Source organism: Cherax quadricarinatus, chromosome 93 (assembly GCF_038502225.1).
Source record: "Cherax quadricarinatus isolate ZL_2023a chromosome 93, ASM3850222v1, whole genome shotgun sequence".
In the NCBI taxonomy this organism is placed as follows: Eukaryota; Metazoa; Arthropoda; class Malacostraca; order Decapoda; family Parastacidae; genus Cherax; species Cherax quadricarinatus.
The window spans coordinates 811,897-824,619 of record NC_091384.1 but is presented as its reverse complement, the minus strand read 5'-3'; the positions used below and the strand labels follow the sequence as shown (position 1 = coordinate 824,619).

The window sequence follows — 12,723 nt, the reverse complement described above, 5'->3', positions numbered from 1 at the left end:
GCAGGCAGTCTGTTATATTCCTTTATTACCGTACAATAAAAGATGTTTGAAGCCTGACCACTGACTGTAGGTACTACAGTGTTCTTATCTCCCTTTAGTACTGTTATTACTGTGGTTCAGACTTCCTCTAGTGCTATAATTACTGTGGTTCTCACTTCCTCTAGTTCTATAATTACTGTGGTTCTCACTTCCTCTAGTTCTATAATTACTGTGGTTCTCACTTCCTCTAGTACTATAATTACTGTGGTTCTCACTTCCTCTAGTTCTATAATTACTGTGGTTCTCACTTCCTCTAGTTCTATAATTACTGTGGTTCTCACTTCCTCTAGTTCTATAATTACTGTGGTTCTCACTTCCTCTAGTTCTATAATTACTGTGGTTCTCACTTCCTCTAGTACTATAATTACTGTGGTTCTCACTTCCTCTAGTTCTATAATTACTGTGGTTCTCACTTCCTCTAGTTCTATAATTACTGTGGTTCTCACTTCCTCTAGTTCTATAATTACTGTGGTTCTCACTTCCTCTAGTACTATAATTACTGTGGTTCTCAGACTTGCCTCTAGCACTATAATTACTGTGGTTCTCAGACTTCCTCTAGCACTATAATTACTGTGGTTCTCAGACTTCCTCTAGCACTATAATTACTGTGGTTCTCAGACTTCCTCTAGTACTATAATTACTGTGGTTCTCAGACTTCCTCTAGCACTATAATTACTGTGGTTCTCAGACTTCCTCTAGTACTATAATTACTGTGGTTCTCAGACTTCCTCTAGCACTATAATTACTGTGGTTCTCAGACTTCCTCTAGCACTATAATTACTGTGGTTCTCAGACTTGCCTCTAGCACTATAATTACTGTGGTTCTCAGACTTCCTCTAGCACTATAATTACTGTGGTTCTCAGACTTGCCTCTAGCACTATAATTACTGTGGTTCTCAGACTTGCCTCTAGCACTATAATTACTGTGGTTCTCAGACTTGCCTCTAGCACTATAATTACTGTGGTTCTCAGACTTCCTCTAGCACTATAATTACTGTGGTTCTCAGACTTCCTCTAGCACTATAATTACTGTGGTTCTCAGACTTCCTCTAGCACTATAATTACTGTGGTTCTCAGACTTCCTCTAGTACTATAATTACTGTGGTTCTCAGACTTCCTCTAGCACTATAATTACTGTGGTTCTCAGACTTCCTCTAGCACTATAATTACTGTGGTTCTCAGACTTCCTCTAGCACTATAATTACTGTGGTTCTCAGACTTCCTCTAGCACTATAATTACTGTGGTTCTCAGACTTCCTCTAGTACTATAATTACTGTGGTTCTCAGACTTCCTCTAGCACTATAATTACTGTGGTTCTCAGACTTGCCTCTAGTACTATAATTACTGTGGTTCTCAGACTTCCTCTAGCACTATAATTACTGTGGTTCTCAGACTTGCCTCTAGCACTATAATTACTGTGGTTCTCAGACTTGCCTCTAGCACTATAATTACTGTGGTTCTCAGACTTCCTCTAGCACTATAATTACTGTGGTTCTCAGACTTCCTCTAGCACTATAATTACTGTGGTTCTCAGACTTGCCTCTAGCACTATAATTACTGTGGTTCTCAGACTTCCTCTAGTACTATAATTACTGTGGTTCTCAGACTTCCTCTAGCACTATAATTACTGTGGTTCTCAGACTTCCTCTAGCACTATAATTACTGTGGTTCTCAGACTTCCTCTAGCACTATAATTACTGTGGTTCTCAGACTTCCTCTAGCACTATAATTACTGTGGTTCTCAGACTTGCCTCTAGCACTATAATTACTGTGGTTCTCAGACTTCCTCTAGTACTATAATTACTGTGGTTCTCAGACTTCCTCTAGCACTATAATTACTGTGGTTCTCAGACTTGCCTCTAGCACTATAATTACTGTGGTTCTCAGACTTCCTCTAGCACTATAATTACTGTGGTTCTCAGACTTCCTCTAGCACTATAATTACTGTGGTTCTCAGACTTCCTCTAGCACTATAATTACTGTGGTTCTCAGACTTCCTCTAGTACTATAATTACTGTGGTTCTCAGACTTCCTCTAGCACTATAATTACTGTGGTTCTCAGACTTCCTCTAGTACTATAATTACTGTGGTTCTCAGACTTCCTCTAGCACTATAATTACTGTGGTTCTCAGACTTCCTCTAGCACTATAATTACTGTGGTTCTCAGACTTCCTCTAGCACTATAATTACTGTGGTTCTCAGACTTCCTCTAGCACTATAATTACTGTGGTTCTCAGACTTCCTCTAGCACTATAATTACTGTGGTTCTCAGACTTCCTCTAGCACTATAATTACTGTGGTTCTCAGACTTGCCTCTAGCACTATAATTACTGTGGTTCTCAGACTTGCCTCTAGCACTATAATTACTGTGGTTCTCAGACTTCCTCTAGCACTATAATTACTGTGGTTCTCAGACATAATTAACATCAATATTATTCTGGACATTGTCAACATTATCATAATATCCAGTTGATGTAATTCATCCTGGCCTACATATATTTTATTATTATTATATATATTATACATGTATAATGTATTATACATGTATATTATACATTATACATATATAATATGTACATATTCTTGTACTCAGGTCCAGGATTTAATATTTTGTTCTGGGTGATTTACAGTTTATCTTTTAGCTCTTTTGTCAATGTAGATTTTATTGATTTTATTTTTTTATGTTTAATTATAATGGTTTAACTCAGCTTCCTCGGATCAAACTTGATCCTTAACACGTGCAGGTTAGCTTGTACGGGTTTACCGCTTCTCCAGGCTAATATATATTGTATAAATTACTGTCACATATATATGATTATAATAAACAGTTTGATCATTAATTTAATTTATTATTTATTACCAAAAGTAAACATGAGGTTTATTTAGTATTAAAGGGCAACGGATCTAATTCAAATTCACACCAGAGGTGGACCCCATTATTCTAATAATATATCTTTTAAAAAATATATATAAATATATATTTTTAAAGTTACATTACAGTATTTTATTTCACAGTTAGATACATTAGTTATAATTCTTCTTTAATAGTATATTATTATATTTCACAAGTTAAAGCTTAATATGCATGACATAAACTAGAACAAAAATCAATTAAGATTAAAAGTATTACATATATTTGGAGTTTTTTAAGCTCATATAATACATTATATTGTTTAAAATACTTTGGAAATATAAATATTTTTGAATAAAGTCAATGTGACTTCCACTAAAATTATTCTTATTATTATTTTGAATGTCTTATTAAAATTGAAGAATATATAAGTGAAATATGATTATTAATAATGTTAATGATGGTTATTTTTAATTTAAAAATTATTGCCATTACTTTATTTGAATATAACAGAAAAAAATAATGTTTTAGAGTGTACTAATAAAAACATATATTGTGTAAAATGTATAAAATAATAGTTATTAAGTAAAATACATTTTATTTTTACATAAAGTAGTAAATATTGAAATAAATTAATGGGAGAGAGAATTAATGTGGGTAGTGATGGGGTAGTGAACGTCCTCAGACGCTCAGGACACCTCATGGAGGACGCTTCTTCTGCCTTATTATGGTGAATATTACCGCTTGTAGACCACTACTAACATTAATATACTCGCCAGGTAACGTATTGCTCCTTCATTAACTCGCTCTCTTAAGGAATATATACGAGGGTTTAGGAGGGAATGGAATTTTGATGTTTTCTGTAGTAATGGATAATGTGGCGTCAGCGGCCATGTTGCCGCTGACGCCACATTAATGTTGCCGCTGACGCCACATTAATGTTGCCGCTGACGCCACATTAATGTTGCCGCTGACGCCACATTAATGTTGCCGCTGACGCCACATTAATGTTGCCGCTGACGCCACATTAATGTTGCCGCTGACGCCACATTAATGTTGCCGCTGACGCCACATTAATGTTGCTCATTAATCAAGCTTTCTTATTTAAACCTCGTTGCTTCCCACTTCGTGTAAGTCATTATTTATGTGGGTCTAGCGTAACTTAGTCACAAGAGAACATAATTTGAATATTGCAGCTGGCCCATGCTAGGCAGGTCTAACACGCGTCCACTCATTTGTCCCAACATTTAAAATACATTGTATGTTTTTTTTGTTTTAGTATTTTCATTCAGTAATGTTATTCATGTTTCCTTTCTAAACTCGTATTTCCATTTTTACTCATTTCACTCATTTCAACGTTAATTGTAACCCACGTTTTATTTATACACTTCAGTGATGTTATATATTGACTCTGCACTTGACTAATTCATACAATAAAGCCAAGTACTACAGCAGGCCTATTTGTCACCAACCGGGTGACCTGACCTGACTAGGTTGGATGCATTGGCTTAAGCCGGTAGGAGACTTGGACCTGCCTCGCATGGGCCAGTAGGCCTGCTGCAGTGTTCCTTCTTTCTTTTCTTGTCCTTTCTGAACCTAAATTTGTTTCCAACTTGAGACCATTGCTGTGAGTCATGTCTTGGTTAGATATTTTTATCACATTTACATCCCCTATATTTATTCCTGTTTTCCATTTTAAGCACATCATATGGTACCCCCCCCCGTCTACCCCCTTCATTATATGCCTTTCTAGAGTGCAGATTTGGGGCCCTCTATCCTCTAGCATTGCATGGGCCAGCAGGCCTGCTGCAGTGCTTTTTGTCAATGAGGTTTTAATCTGTATATAAGTTCGGATAATTTTGATCTAATTTCCCATTTAGGAACACTAGTAGTTTGAGCAGCTAGAACTAGGCTCTGAGAAATATCAGGAACCATCACCAGCTACCCAAGTCAGGTCATTCCAGTTCAACCCACCCAGGTAATTTGTCCTGTGAAATCCTCCAAGTGGAAGTTAGGGTCTGACTTGATTGTGATTATTAGGGTAATTGAAAGTGATTTGTAATTGCTTTCCCCATGTTCATAATTAAGAACACAATATTTAGAGATTCCTTGTTGGCAAGAACTAAGTCAAGTGGGTTATTTCCTCTAGTAGGTTCTGTCATTGTTTTAAAGAAAATCTGACTTGTATAAAGTAGAGATTTCTGTCAAGTTGCTCCAATCAATTTTTTAGTTAAATTTTCACATTAATGCCATATTTTCGTATCTAGAATTTCGTATCTTTAATTGCAAGTGCAGGAAATGGATATTATTGCTATAACAGAGACCTGGCTCAATCTGAAAGAGATGCCCTCTGAATGTCACATACAAGGCTATAAATTATTCCACACTGACAGGGTCAACAGGAAGGGTGGTGGAGTAGCGATGTATGTCAGAGACAATTTAAATTGTTATTAGACAAGATATAAAATTAGAAGCGTCAGCCACTGAATCTGTTTGGTTACAGCTCGAGGGCCGAGAAAAACTAATTTTGGGTGTGATTTACAGGGCCCCAGATGTTGACAGGGAGTGCAGTAAACTAATAATGGACGAAATTAGTAAGGCATCTACATACGAAAATGTGCTAATGGGAGATTTCAACTATACACAGATTGACTGGAGCAATTTGACAGGAAATTAGTCGGGTGACTTTCTTGATACTATCCAGGATTGTTTTTTTAAAACGGTTTATGACAGAGCCAACTAGGGGAAATAACCTCCTCGACTTGGTTCTTGCCAGTAGGGAAACACTAATTAATAATCTTGAGGTTAATGATGAGCTTGGGGAAAGTGATCACAAATCACTCAGTTTTAATATATCATGGAATTCCCCTAATAATGGCAATCAAGTCTCCGTCCCTGACTTTCGCTTGGCTGATTTCATAGGACTGAAAAATTACTTAGGTGGGCTGAACTGGAATGACCTGACTAAGGGTCAGGTATGTGGTGATGGTTGCAGATATGACTCTTTCCAGGGCATAGTTCTAGCTATGTTCCAAATAGGGAAATCAGATTAAACAAAAATGATCCTAAATGGATGAACAATAGATTAAAATATCTGATTGGTCAAAAGATACGCATATATAGGCAAATCAAAAGAGGAGAGGAGCAATTAAGAAATCGATATATTCAGTTAGAGAAATAAAAAAGGGAAATAGAAAAGCAAAGAGATTGAGGTTAAAGTTGCAAGAGAATCTAAGACTAACCCAAAAGGATTCTTTCAGGTATACAGAAGTAAGATCAGGGACAAGATAGGCCCACTCAAAAGTTCCTCGGGTCAGCTTACTGACAGTGATAAGGAAATGTGTAGAATTTTTAAGACATACTTCCTCTAGTTTTTACACAGGAGGATACCAGCGATATTCCAGTAATGATAAATTATGTAGAACAGGACGATAATAAACTGTGCACGATTAGGGTCACAAGTGACATGGTCCTTAGGCAAATAGATAAATTAAAACCTAACAAATCCCCCAGGCCCGAATGAACTGTATGCAAGGGTTCTAAAGGAATGTAAAGAGGAGCTTAGCGAACCTTTGGCTAATCTTTTCAACATGTCACAGACCGGGCCGCGGGGGCATTGACCCCCGAAACTCTCTCCAGGTATCTCCAGGTAAACAAACTGGCATGGTGCCAGGTAAGTGGAAAATGGCAAATGTGATGCCTATTTTCAAAGCAGGTGACAGGTCCTTAGCTTTGAACTATAGACCAATAAGCTTAACCTCCATAGTGGGAAAATTTATAAGAACATAAGAACAAAGGAACGCTGCATCAGGCCTACTGGCCCATGCGAGGCAGGTCCAAGTCTCCTACCGGCTTAAGCCAATACACCCAACCTAGTCAGGTCAGGTCACATTGACTTAAGGGAGGAACACGGCAACCGACCTGGTAGCACGAGCTATCAGATCCAACTCACACCCACCCACATCCACTCGTGTATTTATCCAACCTATTTTTAAATCCACACAACGTTCTGGCCTCTATAACTCTACTTGGGAGTTTGTTCCACTCATCCACAACTCTATTACCAAACCAGTACTTTCCTATATCCTTCCTAAATCTGAATTTTTCCAACTTTAAACCATTGCTGCAAATCCTGTCTAGGCTAGATATTTTCAGCACACTATTTACATCCCCTTTATTTATTCCTGTCTTCCATTTATACACCTCAATCATATCCCCCCTGATTCTACGTCTTTCTAGAGTGCAGATTGAGGGCCCTTAGTCTATCCTCATAGGGAAGGTTTCTGATACATGTGATCAACTTTGTCATCCTCCTTTGTACATTTTCCAGAGCATTTATATCCATTCTGTAACACGGTGACCAAAACTGCAGCATAATCTAAACGAGGCCTAACCAAGGATGTATAGAGTTGAAGAACAACCTGAGGACTATTATTTATGCTTCTTGATATGAAGCCAAGGATTCTATTCGCTTTATTGCGAACACTTATGCACTGTTGTCTTGGTTTCGGATTACTGCTAACCAGAACGCCTAAATCTTTTTTTGCAATCCGTAATATTAAGATCGACATTATTTAGGTTATATGTGGCATGGTTATTGTCCTGTCCAACATTTAGAACTTTGCATGTGTCTATATTAAACTGCATCTGCCACTTCTCCGACCACTGCATCAGTCTATTCAAATCTTCCTGGAGTGCTCTAATGTCCTCGTCAGAATGAATTCGACGGCCTATTTTGGTGTCATCGGCAAACTTGCTGATGTCGCTCTTTATGCCCTCATCTGTCGTTTATGTAGATTGTGAACAGCAGGGGGCCCAACACTGACCCCTGTGGAACACCGCTCGTGACGCTTCCCCACTCTGATTTCTCCCCATTTATGCAAACTCTGCTGCCTATTTGTCAACCATGCCTCTATCCAGGAAAAAAATTCTCCTATTCCATGTGCCTTAATTGTCCTCAGTCTCTGATGTGGGACCCTGTCAAAAGCCTTACTGAAGTCCATATACACCATATAATATTCATTACCATGATCTACCTCCTCGAATACCTTAGTGAAAAAAGTTAATAAATTCGTAAGGCAGGAACGCCCCTTTGTAAAACCATGCTGAGATTCGTTGATTAATTTATGGAATTTCTTGACCGGGAATTTAGAATCATACGACTTCTTAGAAGTAGTTCAGGATTGTTTTTTGAAGCAGTTTGTGACAGAACCTACAAGGGGTAATAACCTGCTTGACTTAGTTCTGGCAAACAATGAATCCCTTGTTAATAATTTAGAAGTTTCAAAGGAACTGGGTGCTAGTGACCACAAATCAATTACATTTAGCATTGAATGGAAGTATGATAGTAGGGATAACTCGGTAACAGTCCCAGATTTTCGCTTAGCAGATTACGATGGGCTTAGAGAACGCTTATCTGTTGACTGGGGTAACGAAGAGAGGTATCAGTATGACAGTTTTCTGAACACTATACATGAGGCTCAAAGAACGTTTATCCCGTATAAAGAAATTAGATCAAATAGAAATGACCCAAAATGGATGAATAATAGGCTGAAATATCTATTAGGTCATAAGAAAGGAATTTATAGGCGTATCAAGAGGTGGGTGTCATCTTATGAATCAGTATATTGACATTAAGAGGGACGTTAAAAAGGGATAAGAAAAGCTAAAAGGGACTATGAAATTAAAGTTGCTAGGGATTCTAAAACTAACCCAAAGTTTTTTTTCCAGGTCTATAGAACAAAAGTTAGATAAGATAGATCCCCTTAAAAATAACTGGGCATCTTGATAAATTAGACACATGTGCAACTTGGGTATCTTTGAGGAAACGTTTTGCCACACAGTGGCTTCATCAGTCCATACAAAGGAGAATCTTGAACAGGAGGAGAATGAGGTAATCAGTCCCTCAACCTTGAGTCGATGTGATCAGTCCATCAATCTTGAATAGAATACGGCATACGTGCGAAGCAGCTTATAAACCGTTGGTAGGAGAGGTGTAGCAGTCATAGGCGGTGTCACATTTGTTCAATGTGGAAGTAGGTCGTGCCCAAGAATTAAGCAAGCGAAGAATTCCCAAGTATTAAGATCCCAAGAAGTTGCAGTGTCTGACATGTTTGTAGATGAATGGTTCAGAGAACCAACATGTTGATAAATTAGACACGTGTGCAACTCTTGGGTATCTTTATTGAGGAAACGTTTCGCCACAGTGGCTTCATCAGTATGGACTGATGAAGCCACTGTGTGGCGAAACGTTTCCTCAATAAAGATACCCAAGAGTTGCACATGTGTCTAATTTATCAACATGTCGGTTCTCTGAACCATTCATCTACAAATATGGGCATCTTACTGACAGAGAATGAAATGTGCTCGATTTTAAATTATTTTCTGTTTTTACGCAGGAAGACACTAATAATATTCCAGTAATTAATTTTTATAGTGGGCCAGAAGAAGATAAATTATGTAACATCAGTCACTAGTGAAATGGTTGTGAAGCAGACCGACTGAAGCAAAATAAGTCACCGGGTCCTGATGTTTTTTCAAGGGTTCTTAAGGAATGCAAAATGGAACTCTGTGAACCATTAACTAATATTTTTAATTTATCTCTTCAAACAGGTGTAGTGTCTGATATGTGGAAGATGGCTAATGTAATTCCTATTTTTAAAGCAGGGAACAAGTCGTTGCCATCTAATTACTGCCCAATAAACCATACCCCAGCCGGGATTGAACCGCGGGTTCAATCCCGGCCGGGGTATGGTTTGTTTGCAATCTTGTCATTACGATTTCATGAGTCATACCGCCCAATAAGCCTGACCTCAATTGTAGGCAGATTTAGTCAAATATAGCTGAGATTATAAGAAGCCATCTCAATAAGCATAGCTTGATTAATGATACTCGGCATGGATTCACAAGAGGCCGGTCTTGTCTAACTAATTTAACTTTCTTCAGTAAGGCTTTTGAGGCTGTTGACCACGATAAAGAATTTGATATTATTTACTTAGATTTTAGTAAGGCTTTTGATAGAGTTCCGCACCAAAGACTGTTAAAGAAAATGGCAGCTCATGGCATTGGGGGAAAAGTGCTCTCCTGGATAGTCATGGCTCACAGACAGGAAGCAGAGAGTCCATAAATGGGGTTAAATCCAAGTGGGGATCTGTAACAAGTGGCGTTCCACAGGGATCAGTCTTGGACCCGCTGTTGTTTATAATATATATCAATGATCTTGATGAGGGTGTTACTAGTGATATGAGCAAATTCGCCGATGACACAAAGATAGGGAAGATAATTGATTCAAATGTAGACGTTATGGAACTTCAGGAGGATTTAAACAAACTGTATTCTTGGTCAGAAAAGTGGCAGATGCAGTTCAATGTAGATAAATGCAAGGTTCTGAAGCTCGGGAGTGTCCATAACCCTAGCACTTATAAGTTAAATGATGTGGAACTTAGCCACACACATTGCAAAAAGGACTTTGGGGTTATGGTGAGCAGCAACCTTAAACCAAGACAGCAATGCCTAAGCGTACGTAATAAGGCAAATAGATTACTGGGATTTATATCAAGAAGTGTAAGCAACAGAAGTCCGGAGGTCATACTGCAGCTTTATACATTAGTAAGGCCTCGCCTAGATTATGCAGCTTAATTCTGGTCTCCATATTACAGAATGGACATTAATTCGTTAGAAAACATTCAGCGTAGGATGACTAAATTAATACATAGCATTAGAAATCTTCCTTATGAAGAAAGATTGAAGACTCTTAAATTACATTCACTTGTTAGACGAAGAATGAGGGGAGACCTGATTGAAGTGTTTAAGTGGAAGATAGGTATTAATAGGGGGGATATTAATAGTCTTAAGGATCTCTCTCCAAGAGAACCCGCAGTATTGGATTTAAATTAGATAAGTTTAGATTTAGAAAGGACATAGGAAAGTATTGGTTTGGAAATAGGGTAGTTGATGAGTGGAACAGTCTACCTAGTTGGGTGATTGAGGCTAGGACTTGGGGTAGTTTCAAATTTAGGTTGGATAAGTACATGAGTGGGAGGGGTTGGATTTGAGTGGGACTTGCACATCTTGGGTTGGGCAAATGTTTTGTTAGTGGGATGAATTGTAAAGGACCTGCCTAGTATGGGCCAACAGGCCTGCTGCAGTGTTCCTCCTTATGTTCTTATGTTAAAACAATGGTTAAGCAAATAGGTAGATATCTTTAAATTATAGACCAATCTTCCTTGTAAAGAGGTATCACATTTGCAAATGTTAAGAATATAAGAATGTAGGTACACTGCAGAAGGCCTACTGACCCATACGAGGCAGGTCCTTATCAAAACGACCTCTACCTAAAGCTACCCAAGAAATAACTCCCGTACCCCATGACACCAATCAAACCCAGCCCCTCCCACTCGTGTATTTGTCCAGTCTCTTCTTAAAGCTACCCAAGGTCCTAGCCTCTATCACCCCACTGGGAAGACTGTTCCACGCATGTACAACTGTTAGAAAACCAGTACTTACCTATGTCCTTTCTAAATCTAAATTTATCCAACTTATATCCATTTTCTGGTTCTTTCCTGGTTTGACACCCTCAGTACTTTATTAATGTCTCCTTGTTTATGCCAGTCATCCACTTATACACTTCAATGATATCTCCCCTCATTCTACGCCTCTCCAGAGAGTGGAGGTTTAAGGCTTTAAGTCTATCTTCATACGGGAGGTTCCTTACACACTAAATCATTTTAGTCTCTCTTCTCTGTATGTTCTCTAATGAGTCTATATCCATCCTGTAGTAAGGGGACCAAAAATGAGCAGCATAATCTAAATGAGGCCTCACTAGTGATGACAATAAATGGTATAAAATACCGACAATATGGAAACCTAAACACACATGCAGTTTAATGTGATCCTTTATTGACAACATTTCACCCACACAGTGGGCTTTTTCAAGTCACAAACAGATCTACCTGGGGTGGAAGGTACGGGAGCATTTATAGTCAGGCTCAGAATGTTGAGGTCAGGTGGAGAATGCTGCATCTGATGATCCACTGATGATCCCAAGACTATAACCCAACCCAGTGGATCATCAGATGCAGCATTCTCCACCTGACCTCAACATTCTGGGCCTGTGATGAATGGTTTGAAAAACCGACAAGTTGAAGATTGAGACACTTGTGCAGCATATGGGAATCTTTATTCAGGAAACGTTTCGCTACACAGTGGCTTCATCAGTCCAATACAAAGAGGAAGGCGTAAGGAGAGGAGTATGAGGTAATCAGTCCCTCAGCCTGGAGTCGATGTGTTCAGTCCATCAATCTTGTAGAATGTACAGCATAGGGCCGTAGACGTGGCTTATATACTGTAGCGAGGTGAGGTGAAGCAGCCAGAGGCGGGGTCATAGTGGTGCCATCCACTAGTCGAAGTAGGTCTTCGTCCAAAGGTTGAAAAAGTGTTGAAGAATTCTTTGTAACAAGATCCCATGATGCTGCAGTGTCTTACAGTTGACGAATGGTTTGAAAAACCGACCAGTTGAAGATTGTATTGGACTGATGAAGCTGCATAAGTGTGTCAATCTTCATTCTGAGCCTGACTATAAATGCTCCTGTACCTTCCACCCCAGGTAGATCTGTTTGACTTGAAAAAGCCCACTGTGTGGATGAAACTTTGTCAATAAAGGATCACATTAAACTGCATTTGTTTCCTCACTAGTGATGTATAGAGCTACATAACATAAGAAAGGAGGAACGCTGCAGGAGGCCTGTTGGCCCATACTAGGCAGGTCCTTTACAATTCATCCCACTAACAAAACATTTGCCCAACCCAATTTTCAATGCCACCCAAGAAATAA

The 12,723-nt window shown here is 38.7% G+C and overlaps 1 protein-coding gene and 1 long non-coding RNA gene across 17 annotated transcripts in view; one reads left to right on the top strand and one right to left on the bottom strand.

The window, feature by feature from the left end:
• Positions 1-2,499, bottom strand: part of LOC128703418 (uncharacterized) — a 41,162-nt gene extending 38,663 nt beyond the window's left edge. For 4 of the 8 annotated variants that reach the window (XM_070104562.1, XM_070104565.1, XM_070104564.1 and 1 more), the window contains exon 1: positions 558-644. The gene's annotated coding sequence lies outside the window, so the exon portion shown is untranslated. Of the gene's footprint in view, positions 1-29; positions 171-557; positions 652-909; positions 978-2,389 lie in introns of those variants that run through there. The other 4 variants (XM_070104566.1, XM_070104567.1, XM_070104569.1 and 1 more) reach the window with 4 other exon arrangements.
• A 1,049-nt stretch (positions 2,500-3,548) lies between these two features.
• LOC128703414 (uncharacterized) overlaps positions 3,549-12,723 on the top strand; it is a 36,346-nt gene continuing 27,171 nt past the window's right edge. For all 9 annotated transcript variants that reach the window (XR_011394636.1, XR_011394638.1, XR_011394640.1 and 6 more), the window contains exon 1: positions 3,549-3,621. This is a non-coding gene — a long non-coding RNA (uncharacterized lncRNA). The remainder of the gene's footprint in view (positions 3,622-12,723) is intronic.